This window comes from Panthera onca, chromosome D2, assembly GCF_046562875.1.
Source record: "Panthera onca isolate mPanOnc1 chromosome D2, mPanOnc1 haplotype 2, whole genome shotgun sequence".
Classification (NCBI taxonomy): domain Eukaryota; kingdom Metazoa; phylum Chordata; class Mammalia; order Carnivora; family Felidae; genus Panthera; species Panthera onca.
In genome coordinates, this window is record NC_138349.1 from 25210612 (window position 1) to 25223817 (window position 13206).

The following is a 13206-nucleotide window of genomic DNA, read 5'->3' on the forward strand; positions in this document are numbered from 1 at the left end:
TCAGGTCATGATCTCAAGGTTCGTGAGTTCGAACTCGACACTGGGCTCTGTGCTGACAGCTCAGAGCCTGGAGCCTGCTTCAGACTCTGTCTCCCTCTCTCTCTGCCCCTACCCCACTCATGCTCACACAAGCACACACACACACACACACACACACACACACTTTCTCTCTCTCTCTCTCTCTCTCTCTCAAAAACAAATTAAAAAAAATTATAGTGGTTTCCATGTATTTCCGAAGGCTAAAATTCATAGGCAGTGAAAGGCAGGTCTGGAAGCTGCCCCGTGAGGAGAATCTTGGAGGACACAGAGCCTTCCTGCCTGAACAGCTCTGCCTACAGATTACAATCTGTGCAAGGAGAAGCAGAAAGGAGGCGGTTGTGGAATTCACCCATTCCACAGGTAGTTGTTCAGCCAAGCAACTGCTTCTGGCACTGAGGACACAACAGTGAACCAAACAGTCACAATAGTGCTTTCACTGAGTAGCTGAAACTAAAGCAAATTCCCAGTCTTCAGTGAGTATGGATATTACCTTAGTAACAGCAGCAGGAGCCTGCAGTAACTGTATTCTCTACCTGCTACTGATAGAGTTCACCTTCCTGGGCCTTACCGAGTTTCCTAGCCTGTAAATGAAGATGGGGGTGACAGCCTTCAGTATGAGGTCTAGGACAACTAACCTGTTTAAAATACATAAAACAGCAAGCACAGTATAGCAGGTGATAATGACATGGGCTTGGATCAGAGACCTGAGTTCAGGACATGACTCTGAGTCCGTTATCCTGTGCACTGCAGAGGATATAAACATAAGCGAAAGAAAAGGAACTTAGAACAACACCCTGTCAATATTAACTTCTATTATGAACAATAATACAAACAGGAAGATAGAGAACTCACTGCTCCCTGAATGGTACCGAATAAGCATTCAATATAGGCGCCTCAGTTACTTTTCCTCTCGCCTCCTCTTTCTGTCCTCAGGGGGGTGCCGGAAGGGGGCTGGGGACTCCCTGAAGGTTGATGAACCTGTGTCCCATCTCTGACTTCACTACAGACCAAAGAAACAAATGACTTCGAACTTCCTTGGGTTTTTACATCAGTTGTCCCTGAGAGGAGCTGAGTGACGCTTTCATCAGAATGAACTATGCTGGCTTCAGTTACCCAAGTACAGGAGGGGTTTTGTCCAAATTTTATGTCGCTTATCACCCTTAATAATTCAGACCATGGCCTTGAGTTCCCCATTGGATGGGGGCAGTAGAAGCAGCTCTCCTTACATGATAAAAATAAATGAAGGCAGGGGAGGAGGAGGGATAGAGCAAATCGTGTCAACTGAGGTCAAAGGAAATCAGGTCTGTATGCTATCTTCAATTGGAAATGGGAGCAACTCCACCAAAGGTCAACGTTAGGTAAAAGCCCGGCCCTGGAAAGCACTCACGGGAGAAAATCTCTCATCATTGTTTCCCTGACTGCCCTCCCTATGTCCCTCCCACTGGTCTTCAGCTGGGAGGAGGGGCCCATTCTTATAAAGAAGGAACCAGTTGATGATCAGAGGGGAACAGATGTCTTCACTTCTTCCCTGGCACCTTCATGCTGCTTTCAGCTTAACTAGCCAACTGTGCTCCCCTCGCACCTGGATGGGAATCTGGACGGGATTCTGGAAGGGAATCTGGATGGGAAATTGGAAGGCTGAGCAAACACCCACTGGGCCGGTGAAGGGCAGTCCACACCCTCTCCACCCTCTCCGTGCTCCACCTGAGCCCCAAGAGCCAGCCGCCTCTTCTAGGACTCTGGCCTATAGCTGGGACCCTCGATCAACTGCAGGGACAGGTCTGAAGGGAAGCAGGCTCCAGAGAAAGGCCCTTACTCCCCAGCTGCCCCCTCAGCACCCAACCTACCTCGGTCCTTGGGAGGAGACGAGCAGATCTCAAAGCACCAGATACCTTTCTCAGTATCTTACACATATGAATTCATTCACTCCTGGCAAGAATGCTAAAAAGTGAGAATGTTGCTATTGTTTTTTTTTTTTTTTAACTGATGAAGGAACAGAAGCACAAAGAGATTAAATAATATGCCTCAGGTCATACAGCTATTGAGTAGCAGAACTGGGATTAAGACCCAGACATTCCAACTCTAGAATCTGGGTTCCTCATCATGACACTAGAAGCTTGATGGGTGAGCTCACAGGCGAGCAGAGCTGAGTGAATATATTTGAGGTCTGGAGACCAACATGTGGACGTCCTTCAGCCCATCAAGCCAGAGAGCCCATGCAGAGCCAAGCTGCCCTAGAGAGATCAGCTGAGGAAAGAGACGTGGTTTCTGCTCCGGCGGGTTTAGTGGTTAATAACAATGGCAGGTGTTTGCCGTGCACTTACCAAGTACCCCAACCTTATGTTACTATTTCCATTTTACACATGAGGAAAACAGACTCGGAGGAGAACATGCACAAGGTCATGTAGATAATTCAGAGGTAGAGCTGAGGTTTGAGAGTAGCTCTGTCCCCAAAGGAGCTATGCTTATCCTTCCTTGCGCCGGTTGAAAAGGCCATACTGATTCAGGTACAGGAGCGATCAGGAATGGGATGCCCTCAGGGCGCCTGGGTGGCTCAGTCGGTTGAGCGTCCGACTTCAGCTCGGGTCACGATCTCACGGTTCATGAGTTCGAGCCCTGCGTCGGGCTCTGGGCTGATGGCTCAGAGCCTGGAGCCTGCTTCCGATTCTGTGTCTCCCTCTCTCTCTGCCCCTCCCCCATTCATGCTCTGTCTCTCTCTGTCTCAAAAATAAACATTAAAAAAAAAAATTAAAAAAAAAAAAAGGAATGGGATGCCCTCTCCCCCGACCCCTGCCCTGTGCTACAGAAACCCCTGGGTCAGAAGAGCTAGACTTGGCCCCTGTCCCCTTCAGGCCCACCTGTGACTCCCTGCGAACAAAGCAGAACCTTGGGCTCAGCCCCTAACCCTACCCTTACAGCCCTTCTTGACCAGGGAAAGGAGGTTCCCAGAAGCATGTCTTCCTGAAGGAGTCTGTCTTCTCCAAGCTCCCAGGAGAGTGGGCAGATGCCCGGAAGGATCTGATCCTCCTGGTCTGGAATACCTCTGGGCCTTCCATGGAGCCTTGTCCAGCCTGCTCAGTCCCCACACCCACCTGCCCTATCACCCCAAGAGACGGAAAACTTGGCCTGATGGCCTCCTGGGGATGCTCTCTGTGATTTCAGATTTTTGTAAAATGGCCATTTTGGAATTTTTGAGAAGGCTTTTCTGAAGTTCTGCATTTGGAGACACATTGACGGTTTTCGAACTCACCATCATCATTACCCATCATTATCCTTGGTAACCTTAGTTTGAAATCTGCTCTGAGATTAATGTAGCTGTTCTTGCTTTCTTTTGATTATTGTTAGCATGGTGTATTTTCCTCTATCCATTTTTTAAAATTTATTTATCTTGAGAGAGAGAGGGTGTGTGCGTGTGCATGTGAGCAGGGGAGGAGCAGAGAGAGAGGGAGAGAGAGAACCCAAGCAGGCTCCATGCTACCAGTGCAGAGCCAGACACGGGGCTCAATCTCTCAAAGCATGAGATCATGACCTGAGCCGCAATCAAGGGTCTGACACTTAACAGGCTGAGCTGCCCAGGTGCCCCTCCTCTATCCATTTTTAATCAATATGCATCTTTACATCTAAAGTAAGTTTCTTGTAGACAACATATAGTTGGGTCTTGATTTTGCATTACTGCAACAATCTCTGTCTTTTCATTGGTTCTTTGAGCCCACTGATGTCCAAAGTGATTATTGACATAGGTGGATTAATATTTATCGCCTCTGTTACTGTCTCCTATTTGTTCCCCTTGTTCTTTGTTCCTGTTTTTATCTTCCACTCTTTTTCTGTCTCTTGTGGTTTGAATTGAGCATTTCATACGATTCCATTTTCTCTCCTTCCTTAGCATATCCATTATACGTCTCTCACTAGTGTTTTTGAAAAGCTACCATGGTCATTCCTTTCCAACTTTCTGCCAATCCAGACTGTCTCTCTGTTATTCACCAAGTCCATTCTGTGCAAGCCACTTTCTGCTCTCAGTGGGCCATGGTGGGTTATCAGTTATTCCGTTAACAACTTTATTTTGCATTCAGTCCTATGTAAATGCTGTGCTCTGCCTCCAGGAGTTGATGGTCACAGTTCCCATTTACTGAACATCTATTACGTGCCAGTCGCTTTCCTGGATGTTCTTGCTCCTTCAGAATGGGGATATTACTATTCCAGTTTCAGTGACTCGCTGCAAAAATGTCCCTCACTGTACATTGTTATCATTTTCTCCCCCCCCCAAAAAAAAATTAGGACAGTCCAGAATCTGAGTGGACATCTAACCCCTGATATCATCTGTTCTTGACACGTTAGAAATCTGACTTCCTGCCCTCTGATTTCCTCCCGTGTTCATTTTTTTACCCCATGGAGGAAGGATCACTTGGCTTTAGTACCAGCAAGTACGTATTGTGATTTTTTTTAATTAAATGTTTTTTAATTTTAAAAATTTACAGCACAGGCATTTGAGGATGAGTATTAAAAGGGATGACTTCACCCCTTCTGGGCATTCTGATCTAATCTTAGCTGTAATAATAATATTGCAGTAAAATGATAGGGGGCACAAAACATTTTGGGAGCACCTTGTCCATGGCTGATTCAATCAGTAATGGCCATCTTGCCCATGTGATGCCCTTTGTTTTGCCACTTCTGGGAATTTGAAATGGAAATTTTGAGATGGAGCCACCGATGAGAGTAGGTCAGAGTGGAGCTTAGCTGAATCACACTAATGGCGAAGCACTAATGCAAGGTCAGGGCACGCTGCTGCTACTGTTGGCCTGGGAGCAGCCTGGTCCCACCTCTCCTGTGGCCTCATTGTCCAGATTTTACTTGGATTCCAGCAGGCCCGTAGACTTATTCTTACCCTTTCTTAAGCCAACTGCAGGGACTTATGTTCCTAGCAAATATATGATCTGTAAGATAAATTGATTTTGCTTTAAAAAAAATTGTACCTCACTCACAGAAATATAAAAGATATTCTCTTCTGAGTTTCAGATCATACACTGACTCTAACCAAACTCCCAGGCAAGTGGGTGTGAAGTTCCCAGCATGCACCTGACCCTGTGGCCGAAGTTGAAGAAGGGACAGAGAGTGGGGTTGGGGGTGGGGTGGAGAGGAAGGGCAGGTGCAGTGGGCCAGTCCTATTCCATCCTGGAGGGAAGGGACAGGAGTGAGAGCAGAAAGCCTGGCTTAGGGCCAAAGGGAACAGGAAGAAAGGAAAAGGAGCCGACTTTTGTTCAGTGCTTGCTTCTCTCCTGCTGCCAGCTTGCTGGCTGCCACAGAGACAGGCTGGGTTGTTTCCCGGGCCGAGCACTTTTCCAAGAGCTGGGAAATAAACCACAACCAAACCCTCACTGACACCTTTGCCAAGCCAATAAACTGAAGTTCATGGGAAAGGTGAGCTCATCCAAAGGCAGTTTTCACTAATGCAAAACTGTGCAAGATATGAAAGTCACTTTTTTAATAGGAGCCTTGGGATAAATTTCTAAATCTTATGTATCTTTCTATAGAGTCGGGGTGCTTATGTGCATGTATGCATGTGCCTTAGGGGGTAACTCTTTGGAAAGGAAAGCACAGTGTTAGAGAAATCCACTTACTGAGCATCCTTGGGCAAGTTACTTAACCTCTCTGAGCTTCAATTTCTTCATCCATTAAAAAAAAAAAAAGATAAATCACCCCATATGGTCATTTTGAGGATCAGATGGCCTGACATGTAATGCCTGGCACACGGTAAGCATTCAGTCGCAGGGGTTTTTTTTTTATTATTATTCAACTGGACTTGGGATTCTGTCAGTTCCTACAGCAAGATCCTTCCTCAGCCCTTGCTGTCTGCATAGGAGAGAAAGTTCCACCAGTATGAATCTTAGCCCTCCACTCTTAAAACAGAAACTCTGCAGCATTCTCCTGGTACAATTTCTTTCCCTTTATAAGGAAGCTGTTCGAGGAAAGCAGCAGGAAACCGACTGAGCCCCCCGGGAGCCCCGAGATCAGGCTATCCTTAGGTGGACCAAGTGCAGCCTCTCCTCTAGGCACGTCTACCAATCTGGGTGGGGGTGGTGGGGTGGTGGTTGGCAGCGGACAGAGTGGTAGAGATAAAGGGTGCAAAGTGCTGAGATGGTCACTGATGAACAACAGCCCGCTCCCTAGCTCAGGTCATGATCTCACCCTTTGTGAGTTCAAGCCCCGCATCCAGCTCTACGCTGACAGCACGGAGCCTGCTTGGGACTTCTCTCTCTCTCTCTTCTCCCCTCCCCAACTCTCGCTGTCTCTGTCTCTCTCAAAATAAATAAATAAGTGCTAGCAAGTGCTGGGGAGCGGGCTGATGTTCATCAGTGACCATCTCAGCACTTTGCACCCTTTATCTCTACCACTCTGTCCACTGCCGACCCCCAGATCGGTCGATGTGCCTAGAGGAGAGGCTGCACTCGGTTCATATAAGGAAAGCCTCATCTCAGGGCGCCCAGGGGGGACTCAGTCAGTTAACTGTCTGACTCTTGGGTTCGGTCAGGTCATGATCTCACCATTTGTGAGTTCAAGCCCCACATCGGGCTCTGTGCTGACAGCTCGGAGCACGCTTGGGAGTCTTTCTCTCTCCTTCTCTCTCTGCCCCTCCCCCACTTGCTTGCGCAGTCTGTCTCTCTCAAAAAATAAATAAATAAATAAATAAATAAGCAAAAAAAAAAAAAAAAGAATAGCCTGAACTCAGGTCACACAAGAATCTTTGTCTGACCCACTCAGGGTTTCATATTTTAATATAGCCAATCAGATTTTAAGAAGTCTAGAATTCTAGTGCCTCTTGAAAAGTCAGACATCAGGCCACACTGGGCTCTCCTTCCTCTGGATCAACAAGACGCTGGCACTCTGTAGCCACTGCCTCTTTCAGTTGAGGTGAGCAGTCTCCAGTCAACCAAAGTCCTGACCATTCCTTATTGCTTTGCACTACGGGCCTGGCCCCACGGTGTCTGCAACATCTAGGCCAGGGCCATTCACTTACCCCTGCATCAGCCTTATACTCTGTGAGAAGACAAATAGCAAGGGATCCCACGAAGTCCCCAGCATGGGGCCACAAGAAAAAGGACGGGTGCTTTGCCCTCCAGGCTTTTCCAGTAGGAAAAGAGCCCTGGGTCAGGAGTCTGGCACCTGGGGTGTGTGAATTCATCCTCCCCTCTCACCTCTCTGGACTTCAGTTTCCCCTTTTGTGACTCAGGACAGTTGGAGGAGCGGGACTCAGAGATTCGCTTTGGCACGACTTTGTCATAATGCAGAGTCACGACCGTCTGGCTCAGCTGGGAGTAGAGCTGCCTGATGACCCCAGGCGCCTGGGCCATAGTTCAGAGCTAGTCCACCAGAAACAGGCTGAGCTCCTTGTGGGAATGCCAACTGGTGCAGCCACTCTGGGAAACAGTATGGAGGGGCCTCAGGAAGTTAAAAACAGGACTACCCTACGACCCAGCAATTGCACTACTAGGTATTTACCCAAAGAATACAAAAACGCTAATTCAAAGGGATACGTGCACCTCGATGTTTACAGCACCATTATCTACAACAGCCAAACTATGGAAGCAGCCCAGGTATCTCTCAACTGATGAACAGATAAAGAAGATGTGGCATATATATATATATGTATGTATATATATACATATATATATACAATGGAATATTACTCAACCAAAAAAAAGAACGAAATCTTGCCATTTGCAGTGACATTTTTTGCTAAGGTAAATAAGTCAGTCAGAGAAAGATAAACATCATATGATTTCCCTCCTATGCGGAATTTAAGTAACAAAACAAATGAGCAAAAGGAAACAAAAGAGAGACAAACCAAGCCTCATAACTATAGAGAACAAAGCGATGGTGACCAGAGGGGAGGCAGGGGGATGGGTGAAATAGGTGAAGGGTTTAACGAGGGCACTTGTGATGGGCACCCGGTGTTGTATAGAAGCGTGGACTCACTATATTGCGCACCTGAAACCAATACTGCACTGTATGTTAACTAACTGGAATTTATATAAAAACTTAAAAAACAAAAACAAACAAACAAAAAAAAAACAGGCTGAGCTGAAAACTCCCAGCCCCCGGGCCTCAGCAGGAAGAAGGAGAAGAGCTAGAAGTCTCTGTCTCCTGCTGGGGCTGTTCATTTACCACCCAAAGTCGCATGGTGGGGGGGTGTCAGAGGAAGTGGAGGCCCTGGCTGGGGCCAGGCATGCAGTAAAAACTTGAAGTAGAGGGAAAAACACTAAAAGCAGGAGGGATGGGAAGATAAAAGGAGATAGGGAGAGAGGCTTCTGGCTAAAGAGCTGCATAATTCTGGACTAAAATAAAAATTCTATCCCAGGGGGCTAAAACCACTCAAAAGGGTCATCAATTTGTGTTGTGACTTATGCCAGTGCCACCCCAGCTCCTGGAGACATTTCTACCCTTAGATCCCACCCCCCCACCGCCCTGCGGAGAATATGCTGTCTGCTTCCCCCTCCCCACCTGCCCCTCCAAGCCCTGGTTGCTTCCAAATGAGCCCTCCGCGCTGTGCGCTGTTTTCTTAGATTGCATCTAACGTAAAATGTTCCACTAGAATAATTTTGTTTTTGTTTCACCAAGCAAGAGAAAAGACCTGGGATGATTTGAAAAAGCAAACAAGCCCAGGCAGTTTTAATAGCCTAGGGGGTGGGGTGCTAAGAGTACGTTAACACAGATTTTAAAAAAGTAGAAGCTCCAGAAATGCAGAGAGAGAGAGAGAATGAGAGAGAGATGGAGAGACAAGAGAGCAACACAGAGGAGCGAGTTTGAGGGCATCCTTCTCAAACCCCCACACCTCACCTGAAACCCAAGACAGGTCCTGGGAAAATGACTGCCCGCAGCCAGAACCTCCCCATCAAAGAGCCCTGGCCTGGCACACTGTCTCTGCAGCTGGAGCCTTAGGCCAGTCTCATCAAACACAGCCTCGGTCTTTTACTCATTCAATACACATTTGCAGGGTTCTAAAGACTGGGGAAACCTTCAAGGTCAGAACTATGTCCCTTTTGTCCACTAACGTAAGTCCAGTGTCCGACATGCTCCTGGCACAGTGGGTTGCTAATAAGCATTTGTTGATCAAACGATTACTTTGTGCCAGGCACTGATCTAGGCACAAGAGGATATGATGCAGAGTAAAAAAGACACAGCCTCTGTCCCATAGAGCTAACAATCTAGCTGGAGAGATAAAGACCTTAAGAGACTATTACACTACAGCATGCTAAGTGGGGGTTGGGCGAGGGGGTCAGGGTGCTATGAATATACATAGGAGGAGCATCTGGAAGGCTTCCTGGAGGAAGAGACATTCAATCTTTAACCCTTAGACACAAAGGATGACAAAGAGTCATCCAGGAGAAGTGGAGGGGGGGTGGTGTGGAGAGACTGCAGGCAGAGGAAACAGCGTTGTGACGACTCAGTGACCAGACGGAATGGGACATCCAAGGAACAGAGAGAGATCTGGGGCAACCGGATGGTTGGAGACAAGAAGGTGAAGGTTTGGAGAGAGTTTGGTGAGGGAGAACACACCGCTTTACACAGGGCCTGAGAAGCCAGGGTGAGGCATGTCTGTACTTCATCCTAAAGCAGTGGGGGGCATTCAACAGACATTTATTAAGCAACTTCTTTATGTCAAGACTGGTCTGGGCATTGTGAATTCAGAGGAAAGCAAATCAGTGGTGACCCTTGCCTTCATGGACTTCAGTGTAGTGCGGGGACCAGACACGAATCCAAAAATAACTGAACAAACCAATGTGTAACCATGAAGGGAGATAAACAGTCCAGAAGAGCCCTGCCAGACCTTCCTGTGTTGATGGACATATGTAAATACAGCATAGCCACATAGGCTAGTGTGCACTCAGGACGTCACTAACGTGACTGAAAAACCAAATGTTTCATTTTATTCAATTTTTATTATCTTAAATTCAAATTGAAATAACCGTAGGTGGCTAGTAGCTACCTTATTGGACGGTATAGAAATAAATGAAGCCAGATCTGAGAACACATAACAAAGGAAACTGGTCTTATCTAGGGGAGCAGGACATTCTTGGGGATGTGACCTGACCTAGCATCTCAATTATGAGGTGGCAGATACTGCTGATGGTCCTGTGCCCAAATTCCTAATATGTAGCGGAAAGAACTCGACAGCCAGAATACAAGAGATCAGGGTCAAAACCCCGGTTCAGTGACTTACGTGCTGGACAATGCATTATTCAAGCCCTCGATTTGCTCTGAGCCTCAGTTTCCTCATCCGTAAAACAGAAATAAACTGTTCCACCAAATTCACAGAACTGTTATGAGGATCCAGTGAAAGTGCGTACGCAAAAAAAAACTTTGAAAACTATAAATACTACACGAGTGTAATACATGATTTTAGTATCTCTTTTGCTGATTACAGGAGAAACACACGCCCATTGTAGAAAAATCGGAAAATGTAGAAAGACTCAAAAGGCAAACAAACAAACAAACAAATTTAAATAACACAATACCTCAGCTGTCTCTTCAGTCATCTTTCTTTGCATATGTGTGCCTATCTGTAATTGTTAAAACAAACACCTAGAGCACACCTGCGTGCTGTTTTGTGGTCTACTTTTTTCCCTTAGCAATATATCACGAACCTTCCTCCGAGTCGTTAGTTTTCTACAACATGGTTTTGAATGGCTGCAGAGTGCTCCATAAGAAGTTGTGATTTTACCTTCAGAGCCCATTACTTCCTTCATTAGCAGGGTGAGAGTGAGTCGAGGGACTCTGCTCCCTCCCCATCTCGGGGCTGGCATTGGGCCCAAGGACGCTGCCCACACGTTCAAATTCACAGTGCCCGGTTCCTAGAATCCATTGCCCCGATGCCTCCGAGCAAACCGAATCACGAAGGAGGAAGTCTCCCAAGGCGCTCCGCTCACCCCACCCATCTCTTCCCAGTGGTTTCTCCGCGCCCTGGAAGCCAGCCAAGCCCAGAGAGCAGCAAGAGTTGCAGATTCAGCGGTAATTAACACTTCGGCACCTGGCACCTGGTGCTGTGTGGGTGGCACTCTCCAGGGTGACCATCCAGCTGCCCTCACCTGCCGCCTCTACACCAGGCTACTTGGGGAAAGTGTGTTGTGTGTGTGTGTGTGTGTGTGTGTGTGTGTGTGTGTGACTGGTCAACTTCCCTGGACTTTAATATTTTCAAAGTTCAGGTGGCCCCGGGGGCCCCCTGAGCGGCCCTCCTGCTGAACTGGTTTTCAGACTGTGCCACTTTAAACATGATTCAAGAAAAATTACCGGAGCCTCCACTCCATCTGTCTCTGGAAATGGTCTTTGTGCTTAGATCATTTGCCAGCGACACTCCATCTCCACAATTACCTCGGCTATTTTATCTTTATCTGTCCGGAACACCGAAGGGGAAGCAGCAGATAATGCCATTATTTAAGTGACTCGTTCAGCCTAAATACTTTTGCACCTCAGACTGCGAAACACCACCCGCTGCACTGGCCTCTCCCCCCGGGGGACCAGCCCCTGCGCTCCCTTTAGGTTTCAGGCATGGTAAAGAGGGGCTGCTAACGGAACAGTGTCGCCACAGCCCGGCTGCATCCTTAGGAGCCCAGGGACGGAACCGAACCCCTAGTCCCAGCTAGAACTGCTTCTCCACGCTCCCTAACCCCCAGGTGGCCCCATGGCAGAGGCGGGTTCTCCAACAAGCCTCCAAGACCAGCGTGTCTTCTATGTAACTGGAAGTTTCTGCAGTGGATGAAGCATGAGAGGTTAGGAGAAAAAGGCAAGGATCAGAGGGTTCGGATGTTACCCTACCTGGTCCCCACCCATGCATCTTTTTACATATTTACTATATGCACATATCTTAGCCACCAAGAGGAAGAAAGATGCTACCACATGCCTCCCTCCTGCCGGGAGATAAAACATCAAAAGATAATGAACGAAATCGGGCAGTACGGGCCAGGTTAATACAAACAGCTAGCACTTACGGAGCTCTCACTACGTGCCAGGCAACCTGCTAAGCACTTCATCACATTTTCTTATTTACTCCTTGCAACTACCCTATGAGGTGTGCCCGAGGAACCTCACTTTTCAGGAAGACACGGAGCTATGGTGAGCTTAAATGACTCGCCCAATGTCAGACACAAGCAGTGGTTGCAGCCAGGACTTGCCGCTTTGCAAGCAAGACGCTGCTGCTTCCAAAGGAAGCAGTTATGGGAAAGGAAAGGGAGGGCACAGCCCCACTTCTACAAAAGCCGATCCACCTGCCATTTCAAGTGTTGGGACCAGAGACTGACACGCCCAGTGGGCGGTGAACGCAGCTCTCCATCCACCCGGTTCTTCTCCCAGAGACGAATTCTCCACATTTCATACCCGAGGTGTGGCCCTTTCTGGATTTCTTTCTTTCTATTCTTTTCTCCCCTAAAACTGAGATTCCATTCTTTCCACTCAAGGACTGGGTCAAAACCAGGAGAAATACCAGCCACATGGAACAGGGGAGCATCCTGGTAGTCGAGCCAGGTCATGGAGCAGAGGTGCCTAGGACAGATACGACCTGAGAAGTCGAATGAATTCCAGGTAAGTAAGGGAGCAAGAAGAGCCCATGACACCATGGGACAAGCCATGCCAGATCTTGGACCCAAGGTAAGAGAGCAGACAGGAAATGAGGCAGGAGGTCTGGCTTAGGGTGCAAGCCCCAGCGGCAGGCTCTGAGACAAGGCTGGGTGTGAGAACTTTTTGGGGAGTGGCTCTGAGAATCAGCGGTAGTGGGGTGGGGGCTGAGACAAGGAGAGGAAGGAAGCAAATAAGAAGATGTTAATAAGAAGTTTACCATTTGGGGGATGCCTGGGTGGCTCCATCGATTAAGCGTCCCACTTCAGCTCAGGTCATGATCTCATGGCTCATAAGTTCAAGCCCCACATTGGGCTCTGTATTGACAGCTTAGAGCCTGGAGCCTGTTTCAGATTCTGTGTCTCCCTCTCTCAGATCCTCCCCCATTCACACTCTCTCTCTCTTTCTCTCTCTCTCTCTCTCTCTCTCTCTCTCTCTCTCTCTCTCTCTCTCAGAAATAAACATTAAAAAAAGAAGTTTACCATTTGGGGCAGTTGGGGCTCGTTGTACCAGGAATCCCAGGAGAAGATGTGGGGAACACCTCAGAGCGGTCCCACCTCAGGG